The sequence below is a fragment of the Tamandua tetradactyla genome, chromosome 5, assembly GCF_023851605.1.
Source record: "Tamandua tetradactyla isolate mTamTet1 chromosome 5, mTamTet1.pri, whole genome shotgun sequence".
In the NCBI taxonomy this organism is placed as follows: domain Eukaryota; kingdom Metazoa; phylum Chordata; class Mammalia; order Pilosa; family Myrmecophagidae; genus Tamandua; species Tamandua tetradactyla.
The window spans coordinates 71,827,334-71,849,216 of NC_135331.1; the positions used below are offsets into that span (position 1 = coordinate 71,827,334).

Genomic DNA, 21,883 nt, shown 5'->3' on the forward strand with positions numbered 1-21,883 from the left:
ACTGGGAGGAAGGCAACACGTATTAAAATGGCAGGTAATTTGGCAAAATTGACTACTGGTTTTGGATGGAAGGCAGTTTTAAAAGCCACAAGCTGGATATTTAGCTGAAGAGATTCCAAAATTAAATGTGGAAAGTGCAGGCTGGTTTCTGCTTGCAGCTTATCTTGAAATGTGACAGGAAAGAGATAAGCTGAGAACTGAACTCTTGGGTTCAGATAAATCAAAAATTGATGGTCTGGAAAATTCTGAGCTTCAAGAAAGGGATACCCCAGAGAATAGTTCCCCACATGAGGAGTTAACCAGACATGAAAACAGTCAGCCATTTCAGAAAAGGCCAGGATTGGAGATGGAGTTATCCAGGAAGGATCTGTGGAAAGTCCTATTGTCTGATGGTTATGATCCCTGCATGCTACATAGAAAACCAACAAGAGTTTTGTGGGATCTGTATAAACAGAACCACTGCCAGTCTGGACTAAAAGGTACAGAAAAGGGACAAATTGGAGAAAAAAATAACTTCAAAAGGCAGAACTATGGAAGCTAAGGTCTGAAGTCAAGAAACCTAAGGCCAGAACAGCAGACCCACCCATGCACTTGGAGAGGGTAAGTTTGCCCTGAGGGCAGAGGTGGGCTTTCTGCCTCAATGCTCAGGAAAAGTTTTCCTGCCCTGGTCTTTGGAGAAGTGGAGCACATAACCCCGTGACTGGGGGGAGCCTGACTGCCATCCCATTGTTCTGGAGGGGTTGAGCAAGGGCCTTGGAGATGGGAGAGATCTTGGGTGCTGCTCTGAAGCTTGGTGTTCTAGTTTGCTAGCTGCTGGAATGCAATATACCAGAAACGGAATGGCTTTTAACAAGGGGAATTTAATGAGTTGCTAGTTTACAGTTCTAAGGCCAAGAAAATGTCCCAATTAAAACAAGTCTATAGAAATGTCCAATCAAAGGCATCCAGGGAAAAGATACCTTGGTTCAAGAAGGCCAATGAAGTTCAGGGTTTCTCTCTCAAGTGAGACGGCACATGGCGAACACAGTCAGGGCTTCTCTCTCGGCTGGAAGGGCACATGGCGAATACGGCATCATCTGCTAGCTTTGTCTCCTGGCTTCCTATTTCATGAAGCTCCCTGGGAGGCGTCTTCCTTCTTCATCTCCAAAGGTCGCTGACTAGTGGACTCTCTGCTTTGTAGTGTTGCTCTCTCTGAATCTCTCTGAATCTCTCCTTCTCTTTTTATAGGACTTCAGAAACTAATCAAGACCCACTCAAATGGGTGGAGACATGTCATCCCCTAATCCAGTTTAACAACCATTCTTAACTAAATCACATCAACCAGGGAGATGATCTCATTACAGTTTCAAATATACAGTATTGAATAGGGATTATTCTACCTTTATGAAATGGGACTTATATTAAAACATGGCTTTTCTTAGGGGGCATACTTCCTTTCAAACCAGCACACTTGGAGATGGTAGAGCTGAGAGAAAGGTGGTTCCCCCAATGTGCCCAGTCTTGCAACCAACACTGCAGCATTTGGAGAGAGCAAGGCCATTGTGTAGGCCTTTGGAAAAGGTGGTACTGCCACTTTCTAAGGCCCTGAGGAAAAATGACTCTCAGACTTTGAAATCTAATAGAATTTGCCATGCTGGTTTTAGGTACTATTTGGGACCTTTGACCCCTGAGTTCCTTCCAATTTCTCCCTGTGGAAATGGAAACATATATTCTATGACTATCCCTCCTTTGTATGTTGGCAGCAGATAACTTGTTCTCAGTTTTACAAGTCCACACTCAGAGGAGAATTTTGCCTTAGAACAGACCACACTTGTACCTGACTTTGATGAGATTTTGAACTTTTTTTTTACTTTGTATGGTATTTGTATTTTTGAAATGGTTTGAGGCTTTGTGATATTGTGATAGAATGAATATATTTTGTTTATAGAAGAGGCATGATTTTTCAGTGTCCAGAGGGTGGAATGTGCTGGTTTGAAGCTGTTGTGTACCCCAGAAAAGCCATGTTCTTTAATCGTGATTCAATGTTGTAGGGTGGAAACTTCTGATTAGATTGTACACACGGGGATGTGACATACCCAATCGTGGGTGTGACTTTTGATTAGTTGGAGATATGAATCCAAACATTCTAGGTGAGTCTTGATTAGTTTACTAACATCCTTTAAAAGGGAAAACATTTTTGAGAAGCCTGAGGTGCAGATGCTTGGAGAACAGTTGTCAGAGCTTACAGAGACATTTGGAGATGCTTGGAGTGCAGAGAGAGCAGATGCCTAGGCATGGGCAGAGCCCAGCAGACACCACTACGTATCTTCCTATGAGATGTTAAGCAAGCCAGAACCCAGGGTTGTGTCCTGGAAGAACTAAGTGAAGGCCCACAGATGCTTACAGAGGAAAGCATTGGTTGGAAGCAACAAAATGGAAATGAGGACCAGCAGATTCCAGCTGTGTGCCTTCCCAGTTGAAAGAGATGTTCTGGACAGCATCAGCCTTTCTTGAGTGAAAGTAGCCTCTTGTTGGTGCCTTAATTTGGACATTTTCATGGCCTTAGAACTATGAACTTGTAACATAATAAAGTCCCTTTATAAAAGCCAAAAAAAAAAAAAACCACACAAAACATTTCAGGTGTAATTGACAATATTTGAATTCGGATTGGATAGTGGATGATTACATTAGAGAGTTGCTAATTTTTGAGTGAGATGTTATGGTTACATAGAAAAAATACACTTATTCTTAGAAAATGAGTACTGAATTATTTGGGAGAGAGATATTATGTATGCAATTTATTTTCAAATAATCCCTCCCAGAAGTGGGGGGGGGGGGCATGCATACACAAATATGGCAAAATATTAATAATTGTTGAATTTAAATGGTAGGAATTTGAGTGCTCAATTTACTACTCATTTGATTCATCCATGTTTGAAATTGTTCATAATAAATAGTAGGAGAAGCGACGATTATACCAAAAACTCCAAGTTCTTTATAGGAATACTTGGCATTCTGACTGCATTTTCAAACCAGTATTGTAAAGATAGGATATTAAGAGTTTTCCTTTCATGGTGCTTTTCTTTTAAAACAGCTTCAGAGAAAACAGTTTGAATACTTTATAAATCTGGCCCTGTCTTGAGGGATTTATGGATTTTTTTCAATCTGTTTATAACCTCCTGTAAAGCCTCTGGAACCTTTTGGATTAATCATCAATAAACATTTACTAAGCACTTCCCAGAGTTCAAGGCATTCTGCTAGTCACAATAGGCTTAACAGCGTTCAGGGTAAGTCCTAGTCGCCGCCGAAGGTGTCAGCAAAATGAATCTGTTCTTTATCCAGTAATGAGGTTATCGTATGTGAAATTCAATTCAGCAAATGATTGAATATGTTCCAGGTATAGGACACAGTGCTCTGCCAAGGGAGTGGTTGAGCTTGTTTAAAGGGTGTGTAGATTGAGAGAGCCATGAGGAACGTCTGGCAGGTGTGTACCCCAAGGATCTGCTAGGGTCACTCAGTCCTTTGGCCACAGGACATGTGAGGCCCAAGCCTTATTCCATAATTTGTGCATAGTTCTACTCTTTCCCCAAGGTCGTTGTGGATTTCTGGGCACAAGAGATTCTCAGGGGGTCACTTCAGGCTCCAAGCACTTCCTTTCAGGGATTTCATTCAGTTACAGATCCTCTCTCCAGACTGCCTTGTGGTTTTGTTCCATCCATGTCAGTTCAGCCCCACTTCTTGGTTTTCATATGAAAACACAAGGACTTTATTTATTTATTCTACAGTTCTGGAAGCTCCTGTGGTCAATAACATTCATTGCATGTAGGAAGGGAAGAAATGTAAACTCAAGGGAAAAGCAGTCACCAAGTCAAAGCCTTCCCAGGTCATTATCACATAGACGGCTCCAGATCCTAGCTGTATTCTTGTCTTCAAGTGAAGCCTCTCTAGGAAAATGTCTTTCCTCCTAAACCTTGTCTTCTGAATCTCCATCTACCTTCCAGGAAACTCTGCTTGTTTGATCTCTCCTTCAGGAGGCATTGCTCTTTTCCCAGCCATACAAGTACCCAGTCTGGGGAATTCAGTGTGAATTAATGCCCAGGTCAGTTCCTAGATATTTTTTGCACTTTAAATTAAACATAATTTTGGCTTTGATGGGGAGTGGTGGAAGGAGGCAGGCTAAAGGGATGGAGGTGTTGGCACTCTGAATCATACAAAATTAGATTGGTTCCAAGGAAAGTCTTTTCTAGTCTAGTTCCCATCATGTCTGCCCTCCAGCGTGAGTCAAAGACATTTTTCATAACTCCTCTAATTTGAAGAGCAAACTATGCACCTACAAAAGACAAATATTAACCTTTTGTAGTAACCTTTTGGAGGTAGATTATCCAAAATACCATGATAGAAAACTTTTTCCTAGCTGCTTTCTTATTTAGAAAGCCCCTCTTTCTCACAATGGAGTATTTCTTGTAAACAAACAAAATGATGATTGTGCCTTTCTTTCATCTCTCCCCACCCCACCCACAAATAACACACACACACACACACATACTCATTTTTAATTGAGTCTTTTTGAGAATTGGAAACAGGCCTGGGTAATTCCCTTAGCCATCATAATACTCTGACACAGCTTTAGGGTCACTGTTAATGAGGGCCTCAACTGACAACAAGTTCTGGAAAAGTTCTTCCTCTAGTGTATTTTGACATTGGAAATGAAGGAAGAGGACAATTTCATTTTATGGTAGTCTTAAAATCAAGAAGAATGGCTGTGATTAAAGGATAGAAAATGAGAGAATGATAGGCTAAGCAGTCAACAGTAAAAGAAGAGTATCTAAAACTCCGTTTAGAAAATGGTGTATGGGACAACCAGTTTTCACTACATCCAAAGTGGCTAATTCATGGAGAATAGGTGAAAAACAGCAGTGGTTTTACAAAGGCTGAGGTACAACCACGAGAGAAATGGGAAACCCTCTTGTTTGGTTACAGATTCAACACCTGTGTGTACATGGAGCAGTTTACTTAGCCAATAAATAAATAAATCATTTTGGGAAGCTTAATGACTTAAATTGTACCTGCATTTAGCACTTTAAGGATGGAAAATTTGCATGTCTCCAGGAACCTGGATGAGATGTATTGCCTCTTCCTGGCTCTGTACTGAGCCTAAGAAACCAGCCCCATGATGAGTACCCAACATGAAGTTACACAAAGGGATTGAGGCACGTGAAGTAGTAAGAAAAACTTGATTTATCCTGCTGTTTCCACATAGCCCCAAAGGAGCCGGCAGCTTCAAAGTAAACGATTTGAAGCTGGATAGTGTGGGCTGAGGAAATGCTCTTATTTCACCAGGTGGATGAAAGCTAGATCAATTTATCATACCCAGTGAAATGCTACCTGGCCAGTGGAGATACAACCGGAAACCCAGGTAAAAGCAGAGGCCAGGCTCTAACCATGCTGGAATTCTCACAGGTATAAAGCAGATTCCCAGAAGAAAATGCAAGAGAGTTCCAGAGCTGTGCCCTGACATGGGATTTCTGGAGAAGTTGGCATCCTCCCTGATATTTATCGTTTCTTTTCAGAAACAATCGTAGCTACTTCTGGTATAGAAGAAGACAAGATTAATGTGCTACCAAATTTCTGAGATTATTAAAACCATTTCCCCAATGCCTTTATTATATCATTCTGATCATCCCACATGTAACGTTATTGTTTCTTAAACTTTCTAATGTATCAATCATATATTTGGTTTCCTAAATTAACCTCTTTTGAGGCAATTTGATGAAGATTGTATTTCTCAGAACTTTTATTTTAAACAGTTTATTAAGTAAATGGATAAGGTAAGACTTTTATTTCTATTTTTGACAAATAAAGATTTAAGTAGTTGGGTAGAACATACAGTAGGAGTGGAGTTTTAGTTTGCTTGTTTTACAACCTAATGATAGGCAGTTAATGAAGGTGTAACATGTGTTTCAAGGCAAACAGTATTAAATAGGCTTGGGAAGGGTAGTTGCCTAGAAAAACATGGTTTAAGCCAAATATTTTATAACCCTCAGTAGGTTTTATTGATTCCAATTCATAATCCAAATAGATCTTTGAAATAGTGAGCTCCATTGTTCACTTTAGTTTTGGCTAACAGATTTGAAATTATAATAGTTTTGACTTTTAAAAGCATATCTTCCTTTCTAGGTCTTCCACAGAACAGAATGTATGCACTTACAGTTTGCAAATATGCTCTATAGAATACCAGAGAATACAGGATTCGGGACTGCAATCATTACTGGGGCCATCTGAGGTTTTAGCTTCATTTAAAAACAAATTGAAGTTTACCTATTGTTGAGTATGTAGCCTAAAATGTCCAGATCCAGAACTATTTTGTCACAGGTAATTCTTAATCATTTTATTCTTAATTATTTTGAGCTAGTTCTTTCAGAGCACCTATTTTTAATAGTCAGACCTAGATTAAACCTGAGATGATAGAGGAATGGAAACACCTCTCAGTATATCCTTAGAAATTAAAATTCAATAAATTGAAAAATGACCATTATTTGAAGCCCACTTTTTTTAAATTCTAAAATTCTATCCCTTTCTTCTATTTTCTCCCCAAACATGCTTTGTTTCTATTCTTATATGTTTAAAGCTATGTATGCATGGAGAAGGCTTCTGTCTTTGCTGAGTTGAGAAATAATTCCAAAATTGCAAGATTGGAACAATGTTCAACTTCTGAACATTTTCCAACTCATAGGATGAAGCAGATGTCTATAGGCTACAAAAAAGATAGACCCAATACACTGATGGAATGTTCACATTAATATTCAGAACAGGAAAATTAAAAGTACATAGCAATACATGTATCATTATTCCTTATTACCTTCACTTTTCAGGTATTATAAGAAGGAGCCAAATCTAAATAAATAGTCAAAGCTGTTTTCATGAAATCTAATCCTAAACTCAAATGTCTCAATATTCTCAAATTTGGACTTAGACCTCTGTATTGTGAGATCCCAAAGTCAGATCAGATATAGGAAAACTTGACCCTTATTGGGGTGGACAGAGCAACATTGTTTTGACAGTATAGATGACCCAAGCGTCATTTTTTTTTTTTAAGTAAATCATTCCTAGGACAGAGGAAGCTGGAGACGGAATTCTGCTAGAGACAAGGAAGAGACATTATTTTTTTGTTGCTGGGCATTTTTCATTAAAGCTCTGTTTAATTTGAATTAGTTGGCTTTCTTCCATTTGAAAAGATAACTGCTTCAGGCAGGTCTGCTGATTGCAGCCTCACATTAGACTTTAGGACCAGGAATGGGCTCTTGTGTAAGGCTGACCCCTCTGGGCTCCTTTACTATCTCTAGAGTCTGTTACTGCCAAGGAAGGCCTATCATTCCTAATTGCAGTAGCACCCAAAGACCATTTTGGCCCTATCCCAGATTTACCTCTAGCATACCTTGTGTGATCTGTTCCAGGAATTATCCTGCCGCTGCAGCTCCAAGCCCAAGGATTTAGTTGGATGTGCATTATTGTGTGTTGTCGGTACTTATTTATTCTTAACGAACATTTTTCTATAAAATTATTTCCTGGAAACAAACTATAGGAAGAAAACATTAAGAGGTTTCAAATGAAGGTACTCTTAGATCTATCATCTAAGAAGAAAATTAATAAAAGTATACTGAAAAATGCTGAAACAGTAGTATACTCATTCATCCCTCATTCATTCAACCTCTCATTCAACAAATGCCTACCAAATGTCGACTCTCAGCCATGTTCCAGGTACTGCATGCATAGTAAAGGAAACACAAATCTCTGCCTCATGGGGTAGAGTTTAGTCACACTCTCCTGCTGAAGATGTTAAGAACATTGTACCTGACGTTTGAAGACCCACACAGTTTCTATAATGAACGTATTCTTCAGTCAATATATTATCCCGTCCATTCATCTTACTTAGTAAGTGTGCATGTATGTGTATGTGAGTTTGTGTGTAATACGGGTTTATCTGATTGACAAGTGGAGCCAGTTTTCCTGTGGTGTAATGGGGGATGTCAAGGGAAATGTGGTTGTTGGCTCCAGTTTATTCACTATCACAGAAGATGCGCTGTGTTTTCAACTGAAAGTAGGAAAATAGGCCACAGGAAATGGGCCCATACTCTTATCTTCTTTCTTCATAATTTATTTACATAATACTAGGAAAATAACTATAAATTGGTTGTTCAATTATTCATTCTACAAGGACAGGATTGATGATGGGAACAACTTGTGATGTCATATGTAACAAAATTAAGCTTGATTGCAGGACTTATATTAGTATTTTGATGTTGATGAGGTGCTGTGATGCCAGGTTTCTCAAACTTATTTGACTGCAGAATATTGTTTTTCTGGAACACCTATTAACTTCTGTCTCAGAGAACACACCTGTTACGTTAAACACAGTTTGGGAAACACTACCAGAAATTATAATTCCCAGAAGAATGTTTCTATGTGTTCTTAAGAAAAAAAATGAAATACCCCAGCAAGCAAAACACAAAAATTGATATCTATTCCAACTTCTACCCAGTTTTCTAATATAGTTTGAACATTACACTCTAACATTAAGATTGGAAACATCATTTCACAACAAAGAGGATTAGTTCAGGAGCCACTAATTTAAGCTTTAATCCAGACTCTACCTAACTTACTATGGCCTTGGGAAAGCAATATCTACTCTTTGAGCTTGAGTTTCTTCATTTGTTCTATGGGAATACTAATACCTAATTTTGGCAACTTTGCTGGAGTGTTGAAAATCTCAGATGCAGTCATGGCTATGAAATTACTTTAGCACTGTTACATAGAGAGATTGCTATTATGCTCTACCAGTAATACGATGTGTCATGTAACACCTTTGGAAAACAAAAGATTGGAAAGATGCATAATGAATCAGTGTGGCCATATTAATTTTGACATTTCTTTGGGAAAAATACTTATAACTCTGTGTTATTTCAGATATTTCACATGTGGGGAAACTTAAGAACTGAAAAATAAAATCATTGCCTCTAGTATTATTGGGCAGAAAGAGGCAATAAGGTCTCTTACTGTTTCCAGTTTCCAGAAAGGAACAAACAGCCTTTATTTGTACATATGGTACCCAAACTGTTCTGGAATCCATTTATCTGGTAACATTTGGCCAAGTGTCATTCTTCTTGTTAACACCACATTAGTACAGAAAAAAAATTGATCACTGCAGTTGCACGGCTAATCTATTTGACTCAAAGTTAGACTTGGCAATGCTTTTGAAGCATTCTGTCTGTAATCTACAACCATCATTCCAGAACACTAACTAAGAAGCTTCAGGTCACCTAAAATCTAATTCAATGTTTATGATAAAATGTAAAGGATTTGATATTCAAGTAAATAAAATAGTTTAACACATCATATGTTTGATCTGGATGGAATTTCCCTGTATACTATGTAGTACAGCAGTTCTCTGACATTTCGTATAGAAATGTATAAATTTAAGGCTTTTTGCTAAGTTAATTCAGGTTCTTAGTTGCTGAAATTTATGCTAATTATTTATAATGAGGTTGATTTTTACCTTCTCAAGGTTTAACTCTAGGCTGTAATTTAGAATGGAATAATTATATTTAAGTGATATTTTGTATTCCCTAATATATCTATTCCCAACTTTTCTTGACTTAAAATTTAGTTCATCTTCGTGGCTGTAAACTTTTGTATGTTTTTGTAAGATAAAGCATATTACTTGTCTTAACAACATTCATTTCCTCATGTTTGGGCTGTTTTCCGAAATTGTGATGAAAAAGGAGGGAATGGGACACTAAATTTGAAAATAAAATCATCTAGTTAGTTTTATTTATCATTTCCAGGCAGTGAATTTGAATTTTTTTTTTGTTTATTTGATTTGAACTCACTGGTTGCTTTAACATCATGGCTCTAGAACATATAGCCCAAATATACTATTTAATACCCAGTTCCAAATTTCTTATATAGAAAAATTAAAATCTATGTTCTACTAGCACTACTGTATATCGTTCAGTTGGCACCCACATGCCAGATACTTTACCTTTTAGAAATATTAGCTTTTCCTCTTAGAACTCACCCACATGGTGACTTGTCATATGTTATTTAATTTATCCAATATTGAAGAGATTTGTGGTTTATGACAACCAAACCTTACGCTAAGGTTTTAATCATAGAATTGGTCCATTTTTCATAGGTCCTCAGAAAATATTTCCCAGATGAAATATGCACTAACTTGAATATTTCTAATATATGTTGTAAATTTATTTAGTCCTGCTCACTGTCTAGAGTTAGGCTTTAATAAATATTTTGTAAGAGATCCATCATTTCTTTCTCACTGAACTTAGGAGTCAAATAAACTAATGTTTCATATTTTTGATAGATAGCAGTAAAATGTGTTGAGCCTATACTATATGCTGGGGATGTTCTAAGTATGTTATATAAATCATTTCATTCAACTCTCAAAAGCCTAGGAGACAGGGAGTATTATTATCACTCCCATGTTGTAGATGAGGAAATGAGGCAAAAAGAAAGTAAATTGTCATAGGCTGTACAATCAGTGAGCATCAGAAAAAGTGTCCACAACTAAGCAGTATGGTCCTGAGTCTTACCCATTACACTACATCACTATATGCCGTATCCCTCCTCTCTGAAACATTGAAGTTTCTGTTTGATGTTGGTAGACAGATTTCCCTTCACGTGTCTACATTGTAGATTATTATTTTTAAAAAAATTGGTGGTTTTTTGCAAAGATTAAATTGTAAGGAATGATCTGAGGAAGGATGTATTGCTTCAATTAGGTTATTTTTACTGTAAGGGTTCATAAATTTTATACCCCAAAATTGAAAGGTCTCTTACAACTCTTGATTGGCCAGGGAGGGAGTGCGAAGAGTTGCCTGTTGTATTAGTTAATGACTCAATTCTTGAAACTGTTGTTAGGAATTTATTTTTAATCTCAACATTAAAGTATTATCATATGTTATTTCTAGAATAATTAAAGACCAAATTGTACAACATGAATAAAGGCAAAATTTCAAAATACGTATGTTGAATGTTTAATGGTATCTTAGCTTATTTTTATAATTGTTTTTACACTTCACTTAACATTTTCGATCTTCCTTTAATAATTAAGTACTTCAGCCTTTTCCATCCCATTTAAGTAATAGTTGCTGTACTGTTTTTTTATTAAGAAATTAACGAGAAAAAGGCATTCCTTTAATACAAGCAAATTATTTTTCAGGCAGTTAACAGGAATAGAATTACATCCTTTGGAACTTTACAAGTAATTTTCCTATCCAGTGATAGAGTAGATGAGAGGAGGGTTGGTGAAGTGTTTCCTAATCTTTCATCTTGTCATATTAGAATTCATTAAAAATGCAAAAATGCAGAATATCTCCTATGAAGAAAATAAAATCCTATATGTCAATAGTCAACTCTACAAGGAAGAACAATGGATGTATTCTTAAAAAACTCAATTTGATAAGAAAATGTTTTGATTCATTAAGGTATATAAAGTTGAAAAACTCCAACTAAAATCCAAGGCCCTTAAGGGGAAGGTACATATGTACCTAAAAATATCTCCTTCACAATTCTCTGCAGTTAGTGTACATGTAATAGATATCTCCTGGTGATTTAAAGTCAACAAGTAAATATATTTAGTACCTACTAAGTGTTAGGAGTTGTTCTGTCCTGAGCTCTGAAGCAGAGAGTTGAGATACAGCTTTTGTGAAGTTTCCAGTCTGGTGGAGTAGGAGGAAGAGACAAACAATAAACAGATCTGCATAAATTGATAAGGTAATTTCATATGGTGATTAGGTATGAGAAAATAAATGGTATGTGATAACATAAGGACTGATTATCTATTTTTTAACTTTTACATTTAATTTAAATGTGTAAAATATTATTATCCATAATTATTATTTATATCATTTATACCACTGTAGACCACATATATTAAGTTAAGCATAGGTTCTGAACATCCATTTTAAGAAATAGAACATTTGAAGCCCCTCTGCATCTTTCTTTTTTTATTTTATTTTTTTAAATACCAAAAAACGCATAACAAACGCAACATTCCTATTTTGATCATTCTTATTTTGATCATACATAATCAGTAATTCACAGTATCATCACATAGTCGCATATTCATCATCATGATCATTTCTTGGAACATTTGCATCTATTCAGAAAAAGAAATAAAATGAAAGCAGAAAAAAAAAATTATACATACCATACCCCTTACCCCTCCCTTCCATTGATCACTAACATTTCAAACTAAATTTATTTTAACATTTGTTCCCCCTATTATTTATAGGTACGTATAAATTGGGCCACTGTGGCTCAGCAGGTGGAGTTCTCACCTGCCATGCTGGAGACCCGGGTTTTTGAATGTCAGAGACCTGAGTCTGAATGTTGGAGACCCAGGTTCAATTCCTAGAGACTGCTCATGCAAAGAAAAATGTAAAAAAGAAAAGCTATGTATAAGATTCCATTGTCTGAACAAATCACTGCTTTCTTTTCTATTCTGTCATCAATTCACAGCTGGGTTGTTTGCAGGCTGTTCCTCTGCTTGTTTGCATTGCGGCTAACATAACGTTCATCATTCTTGATAGTATTTTAGCCTGATAATTATGTACAAGCATTTCTCTATGGGGATATGCCTAGGTGTGAAATTTCGAGTCACAAGATTCATTAACATTCAAATTTTCTAGATACATGTTTTACTAATAGTAGTACCAACCCACAATGGAAACATGAGCTGAACATTCTGGGCAGAAGTACTACGAGCACACAGGCTAGGGGAAAGAGCCTAGTGTTTCAGGAAAAGAAGGACCAAAGGGCCTAAAGTCTAAAAGTAAGGAATGAGCTGGTGAAAGCCCTGTAGGAAATATGCAATAGTGATCAGGATGGGAAGCACATGGTTTTATGCAGCGTGCCAAATTCTATCCACTCATACACACACATGTAAACATGAATAGCAAGAAAGACGTGTATTTACAGTCTAGTATTTTTAGGTTATTAACTGTTTATTTATAAAAGGGAATTTTATTGGAATAGAATCAAATACACTGCAAAACACAAGTATCAAGAGAAAGCAGATAAGTCAAAAGTAGGTAATTCACATATAGGTCAAAGACAGACTATAACCTGGTAAGTAATGGCTTTACAATGTCACCTAACACTGCTACATTTTACACCTCTTTTAACTTTGACAGAACTGGAAGTGTAGATTTTCATTGTTTAACACTGTGAACACTGTTTCAAATTTCAGAGTTCACACTCCAGTTCTCTTTGTGCTTTACAATACTGCAGACTACATAGCACAAGGACACAACTGAAGCTACTGCTTAGCCAGTGCGGATTTTTTTTTTAACTTTTAAATTAAATTTCAAACACAGAAAAGTTGTGACTGTTCAATATTATGATGTATATTATTTGTAGCATCTACCATATGTCATTTGAAGTTGGGAAACCAAAGGGAAGAGAGCCACAGAAAGCAAAAGTGCTAAGGCATTTGGCCATAACTTTGTAGTTATTATTCCTCCAACGTAAGACTCAATTGTTCTCCCCAAAGCTGTCACCTCCCACAATCTCTCTGCTACAAATGGATTTGGTGGTTGTGTAGCCCAAGCAACAGCATCAGATTTTTGTGTGAGCCTGGCTAAGCAGCGGCAGCAAATTGTAATTGGCATAGGAGACTTGTATTAAATTCAAACTTAGATTTCTATTTTTATCTAGGATTGACTTGGTGAGGTGCTATGGAGATTACTGAGCTAAAACCTCTCCACACAATGTACCCCTCAGCACAACCACAGGGAAATGGTCTAAGTTTGACATTCTGATTAGTTATTTCAGCTTCCGATGTGTGTTTTCCTCTAAAAGACATGCATTTAGGATTTGTTAACAAACTTTTTGCAGCAGAATTAATTTCTGATTAAATAGCATCTACACAGCCTAATAAAGCAGTGTTACCTGATTAATTAGTATGTCTGCTTTGCATACATAGAACAAAATAAAGTGGTTAAGATAAAGTAGTTAGACACCATAGTCAAACAGGAGGGTGTTGAAGAGCACTATATTACACTTTGCTTTTAAATGAGTCATCCATCTTAAATCTCTGGCATTATTACTTGAATTTGGCAGCATATATGATTCTATTCCAATAAAACTTTCTTTTTAAAATGACTAGAAAGTGTCCTAAAAGTACAAGATATGACCATTATCTTGTTTGTGAAATCATCATACCTTTTTCTAAGCTTTTTTTTTTTTGCATTGTAATGCAAAAGGAATATAAAGCATTTAAAAAGTTTACATTTGAACTCCTCTTCTACCTAAAATATTAACAGAATTTTATTACCTCTAACAGAAAGAAACAGTATGCTATAGTACAGTGGATTTAAACTTTCTTGATGAAAATTCACTGTAAGAACAATATTTTGCATCACTCCTCACGTAAGCATACAGGTGCTACATGCACACATACCTCATAACTGCTTCAAAAGTTTCGAAAAACAAAATTTACCATTAATAGGTACATGTAACTGGCTGTAGCCTCTTGTACTATTCTATTCTGTTCTCCTCCTTCCTTCCTCTCCTTTCTTTCCTTTTTTATTTCTTTGCCTCTTTTTTCTTTATTCTCTTTCACACTACTGTAGTAGTTGAGACCATGACACTAAAAATCCAACAAAAGTGGCTTCAAGGCTTGGTTTCACCACTTATCAGCTTTGCAGCCTTACGCAAGTGATTATGCCTTACCGTAAATTTGGCATAACAATAACACATGCTTAGTATGGTGTTGGTGAAGCTAAAATAGGCAACACATATAAAGCAGTCAGTACAAATGTATAGCTCATAGTAATTGCTCAATAAATGCAAGCTACCAGTAAAAGTGTTAGTAGTTTGAATCTAAAATCAAAACAAATATTTTTGAATGTTTAAAGATCATTCAAATAAAACCTGTTAAAAAAGAACAGCTCACTTGAAACTGAAATGCAAATCAGACCTTTAAAAAAGTAATCCTTAATATATAAGTGTTCCATTTTACTTTAATGGTATTTACATAAGAACAGGTTTATAAGAAAAAATAAAATAATTTGGTTCATGAAAACTAGGCTCTAACAAGGGTAAAAAACACCTTTCTAAGCAGAATTGAAAGCTTCTCTTCTTCAATATAACGTATGTGTGTAGGTATCCAGCAAACTCTCCTTTCGTTGAGATACTATTCCCCGGTTATAGAAATAACATTCTAGTTGCAGTCAATATTTTTTATTCAGACCAAACTATAACTAAAACCATGGACTGTCAAGGTGAAATGGGGGTGTATGTAGAGATGTCACAAGCAGAAGCATTCAAACATGCTTGAAGGAGCAGAGAAGTTCTCTTTCCACTAGTGAATGACAAAACAAGCCTCAGAGCACACGGTCCCCACCTACAGGTCTATTAGGGTACAGCAAATTGTTGTCCTGGAGAAGTGTTGGCTCATTGTCAGCTCTTCTGATTTTTTTTTTTAAGAGACTTAAAAATCTGTAATAGTTCCCTATTTTTAGATTCCGGCAAATGATTTAAAAAATTAAACACTGTTTGGGCCAAAGAAAATACACTGCTGGCTGGATGTGGCCCCTGCTGTGCCCATAGAGAACGTCTTATATAATTCAGCCCCCAGATTCACACTTGCTGAAACCCAGAGGATGGTAGGGTGTGGGAATTAATTAGATTATTGTGAATAAGAGTTTCTTAATATATTTGGAAAAACCTCCACTTCAAACATTGCATATGAATAATACATGATAATGACATGAATATTATTGTACTTTAAACATAAATGTACCATCACATTAAAATAGCTTTTAAATCCTCCTCTTGTTCTTAGTTGCAGAACAAATTTGCATGCCCCAATTACCAACAGTCTGGTGTGCATTTAGCAGAAGAACACTTCTACAAAAGAATGTGTGTCATTCAACGAAGAATGTAACATAACTGGGTTTCAAGCTACTAAACTGAACAATGAATTTTTAATTTTGTCAGTGACAAACATTAGCTATTCACCAACTCAATTAAGGACTATGGATGGTTTCCCACTTGTAGATGTTGCACCCTTTTTCTTGTTAAAACAAAATAGGAAAACCTTAAAAAATGTGTCATTTATGAATGTGTTGGTTTTCTGTTCAGCATTAGTAGCAACACAATGTGAGCTGTGTAATACAAGCTTACACAAACTGCACATTTAGCTGGAGAGCTAAGCATATACAACTATATGGTAGATGCTTCATTACTTACAGATGCACAAATATAAAATAAGAAATATCTTCTTCCTTTGCTAATTTATCTGCCAAATTGTCATGATCCTATAACTGCACTTGCATTTTTTTCTCTCCTTCCTGCTCTTCTACCTATCTCCCCTCAAGTAAATTTTCAGTAACATCTCATTAATACTTAGTAACATAACTGGATTTACGAGCACTTAATTGTGACCTCCCATTTAAGCATATAGATTTGTTTGATATATACACCATCTCCATTTTTTACATGTATTCTTAGAAATTTTACTTGTTACAAATCCAAATAAGGTTATTAGAGAAGTGTCAAAGAAAGTAAGCCATTAAGAATTATTGACGACCATAAAATAACTATTTTGGTGATTTCATTCTTTCATTTTATATCAAATATTTACTTAAGCACATACTCTGTGCCTGGTTTTAGGCTAGATGTGAGGGCTACAGCAGTGAAGTCAAGCATTTATTATTTGCACTACACATTTCCACCATTATATTCTTGTGCAATTTTAGACCCTCCACAGGTCTACCAAAGGAAGTGCAAGCTGCCATGGTGAAGCATTCAAACCTGTTACAATAATACCCAATCTCTTTCCAACATTTTCCCCTGCTCTTCTTTTACAGATATGAATGCTCTAGTCAGACAGTCTCATGTGATCATTTTATCAATCAGGGTACTTTCATTTGCAAGTACCAGGTGGACAAGGAAGTTCTCAAGCCTTAACTCACCCAGCAGGCATGACTTCATCCAGCTCTTACATTGCATATTTAACAGGATGGAAAAGCCTTCCGGGTAGCAGTAAACCCAACCCTGAGGTCCCCCAGGTTCCACTGTGCAGAATGGTTCCCAGTGGCTGCCCCAGCTAGAACTGTCCAGTGATCTACCAATAGTGCATGTCACAGACACTTATTACAACACAAACTTTCTGGTTCTCTCAGATCTGTGACTTCTCCCATGCTCATTCTTTGAAATTTCCTTTTCTCTGATACTTTGATACCACCAGCTACCTTTCAGTCACCAGCTTTATCAAGAAGTCTTCATGATTCCTTTGCTTCCCAAAGAGAAGTGACTTCTGTATTTTGAACATTTAGTCTGTCCCTTCTCTCTCTCTCTTTTTTTTTTTTTTTGCTTTGTTTAATCATTACTAACATGCTTATCTTCATTTGCATAGCACATTTTAAGCACCCTTTAAGTTAAGGAGGATTAGGTTCTTATATTATGGCCTTTGAATATATCATCATTTTGTGAAAATGATATAGACACTGGACAAATATTTGATAAATGGAACGAAGTTCAAAAATTGTAACCCACAGATCTCTAAAAATATTTGAAGTGTTTTACAATTTCATCTAGAACAACATGGAATAGACCGTGGTGAAATAAACTGAGGTTATCTACAGAAAATGAGATTGGGGACCACAAAGATACATGGAGAAATAGATGACTGAGTTGGGTAAATTTGTGTGAGAGCCTTTGAATAGCTAGGAGGATAAAGGAGAAAAAAATGCTGTTACACAGGTGTTGCTTGCTTTCTCTCAAGTGTACCTCACAAATTCATGTTTTCCTATAACTAAACTCAAGACATGAATATCTAATACATGGAAAGATTTCAACTCTTATGAATTGATAATCTCTCTCATTTCTCCCCATTTGTCCAGAAAATTGAAAGCATTATTTTCCCCTGCCTTCTTGTGTTCTCTAAGTAGAGACTAGCAAAATAGTTGCAATGCGGTTAACATGGGAGAAGGAGGAATGCAACAAATATCTTGGGCCATTGAATAAAAACTTAATTATTTCTCTTAAGTATCAGAAATCAATCCATTCAGTGGACACTGTTAATACTTGAAGTGAAAATATTTACTAACACCAATCAGAAATTAATTCTAACCCCTCTTTTTTTTTTTAATAATGAGATTCACGTGTTTCAGCCAAGTTGTATGTAGAACAAATGCTTCGCCACTGTAGATATTTTGTTCTGCATAATTCCTTGCCTTGGGGGGTGTGCTATGTACATCTCTGACTTCTCTACTCACCACATGACCCTCTCATTTGTGACAAGCAAAAATGTCTCTTACCAGATGTCCCTATAAATCGCTCCTGGTTAAAAACGACTGTTCTATGGCCCCCAGTGTCATGCTGGGACCAGGTAGGAAAGTCACACAACGTGAGTACATGGAGCCCCTTATTTAATCTAAGTATAGCTGAAGCTAGACTTAATACAGCCAGGATCTAGCAGAGTGGCAGGAGGTTATCTACATTATAAACAAATAGGCAGTCACTAGTTTTATTTGGAGTATAAAGCATAGGGATGGAATGAGTATAAAGTCCTAATAATAGAGACTATCCTGGCATAATGAAAGATTAAATCAGCATTAAGTTCTTGCTAATAAAAATTGTAAAACAAAAGTTAAGTCTATAATATGCAGGCCATTGTAGCACAATAATTATGCCACCTAATGTTGTAGTCTCAAATTGGCAAACTGCAGCAGATCATTTGTTTCTGATGGCATTTTTCTCATTACAGGGGCTCTCCCCTGCATTTCAATTCCTTGGATTGTGGCCATTTCTCCCTGAGACTGAAAATGGCTCTAAATTCCTCACATAATTCCCTTGTTCTATTCTGCCTACAAATGTATGTCTACTAGAGTTGGAAAGCAACATCATGAATGGCAGGTGGTGGCATCTGCACACAAAAAAAGGCAAAAACTAATTTCCTTAAGTTTTGAAACTCTGAATTACATAAAAGCAGTTTCTCACTTATCCTTATTTCTACAAGCTTTAAATAAAAGCTGATTTGGTGCTATAACTTAGGAAATGATGTTTAGTTACAGAGGAGTTGCTATCTACTGATCTATCTATAGGTGTTAATATTATTTTTATTGTACTTTCTACCTTCATTTACTGCCCCATTGCCTCAGTAAGCATTGAAGCAGTTGCTGTCATATTAAACATGCTGGACATATGCACAATTTTTTTTAAGGTCTTCTGACATCTGCTGTGAAAAGGTCAAATTGCCCTCAGGACTTTAAGTTAGAACATATTTATGTTCCCAAACAAATTTCTCAAAAGAGCTTAACATAGGAAGATTAGGTTCCTGTGACTGCATGGAATATATGTTCTTTGTAAATCTTTACGTAGCCTTCAGGAAACACACAAAATTTGGTACAAGATTTATTCAGATCATTCTGTTATGCTGATGGGTTTCCTCTGAAAACTCAAGTTCTACAAAGGTTCTTTATATTCTGGGCTGAGTAACTGACTTAGAGCACATGGGCTGCTTGAACCATTTGTGTGTAAAATCAGAACCAGATATTCTTAAAGTCTTTGGAACAGTCAGGTTTCCTATTTTGCTCTTTAACTCATTCCCACAGTACAGATGGACAAGAGATTTATTTCAAAAATCCATTTCCAAGTTAAAAGTTAGCAGAGAAAAAATATCCCATGGACATTTATACAGCATTTTTGGACCTCATAATGTGTATAGGAAAGAAAATGACTACGAGGGAAAGAATGCTGTAGGCGCAAAAACAACTCGGAGTATCAGAGCTCACGTCAGAACTTTATGAAAAGGATTTAAGTGCATGCAAAAACAGTCAACTGGAACAAGTCTGATTTTTTTTATTTTTCTGAATTATATAATATAGTGATGGGGAAAATTATTAAGCTAAACTAAATAATTAATTATATTGAATTAAATATTGAAATTAAAGTGGAACTAAAAATGTTGCCTGGAATTATTCCAAATCTACAACTCACACAGTAAAAAATATATATATATCTGCCTATCATGATCTATGAATATGCATAAATATATTCTCTGAGTCATAATTCCAAGTTATTTCAAATTATTCACGAGAAAGAGAGAAATTTTCCATTTCAAGGAAACAATAAAATAATTTAAAAGTGAATGGCACTTTGCTTATTGAATATCTTAGTTTTAGAGGAAAAATCATTTAGGTCTGCACATAGCATCCATTGAATGTACAGCAAATGCTATCATATTATATGGAAACCTTTTCTATTTCAATCCCAGATAATTATATAGCACGACAATCCTAAACTATACATTTCTGGGTGCCACCTGCCACCCACTGACACCTGTCATCCACATCAGCCAGTCTGGTCATTTCTTAAAGTATATCAAATAATTTAACTCATCTACTTAAAAGTTCCCGATGGTTTTTAATGTGTTTAGAATTAAATGCAAATCTCTTGCCAGGCTCTACTACATTCAGTTTTATTGTGTTTAGAATTAAATGCAAATCTCTTGCCAAGCTCTACTACATTCTGCGTGATCCAGCCCTTACCTACCTCTCCAAGTTTGCCTCCTGTCTCTTGTGGCCCCTCTCACTACACTCCAGGCTGCCTTAGCAGCTCAGGTCCTCTGGGTAAGAACAAACAGGCTCTTGTATTGACTAACTCTTTCAGTCTTTAGACTCAATTTAAATGGCATTTCCTTGAAGAGGCAGGCTTTCCATATTCACCTTAACTATAATATGTCACTCCCTTTATTAATCTCTTTACAATTTATAATATCAATGAATCATGGCAGTTGCACTTTATAGAAACATGGTTAGTGTGATTCATTTACTTAATGTAAATTAAGATAACATTAACCCAAGTTCCCTCAGGTTTGAAGACGAAAATGTTCAGGTAGACATAATATTCATTTTGCCATGCATGCTTAAAGTATAAAATACAGTATTCTGCTTGTAGAGCAAATAGTACTGAAAATAACGCATAGTCTGGTTAGAGATCTTAACTTTTTTCTTGCTTTCTAACATCAATACTAAAACTTAATAATCACATTCACAGTTTTACTTATTTTTCATGATTTTTAAACAGAAATTATCTTTGAAATGATTATGATTCTCTTAAATTTAAATTGAGTTAATGTTGGCACATCATCACAGAATAAAACTGTAATGCATAGTAACATGATTTTAGGATTAACGAGTTTAATTGAAAGTTGTTTGTAAAAAAAATTTTAGTAACTCAGATTTTCAAAAAACCAAATGATAATTTAAAGTTTTTCTTAACATAATTGGTTATAATAGTTTACATTGTTTGAATACAATCAAATTATCAAAACAATTTGGATAAGAAACCATGGAGCGATATGAATTTCACCACTGGATTTGTAAATGTAGGTGGTTTAAGCAAATTCGTCTGATTTCTTTTTCCCTTAAAGTAGTCATTTCTCCAAACACTGGACAATCGAAAAGTATGTCCATGTTTTCCTTACCTATGTTTTTAATTGGCTGTGACATTTACAAAAGAGTGAACCACAACCTAACCAAAATAAATGTAGATATGGTTCATTTTCATATATGGTTGATGGCACATGACAAATTTTTAAGGTAACCCATCTTCACTGAATTATATTAGGTCATTAGAGCATCACGAAAGGGTCTAAACTAGCATTGTTCTTTCAGACAAGCCTTTTTCCTCTCAGAGCAGAAGTCAGCAGAAGGCATAATGGGCAGAAAATGGAATATAAAGGAGATAATTTCCTCTTTACTTTATGAAATGCATCAATCTTATACTGATTTTAAAATAAGTTGCATTATTTAGTGGGATAGTATAAACATAACTTTAATGTACTATGGTGGACAAGTGAGACTGCATTTCTGTG

General features: G+C 35.9%; 1 protein-coding gene across 2 annotated transcripts in view; it reads left to right on the forward strand.

Moving 5' to 3' along the window:
- Positions 1-21,883, forward strand: part of NLGN1 (neuroligin 1) — a 714,506-nt gene that overhangs the window by 585,017 nt on the left and 107,606 nt on the right. The window lies entirely within an intron of this gene.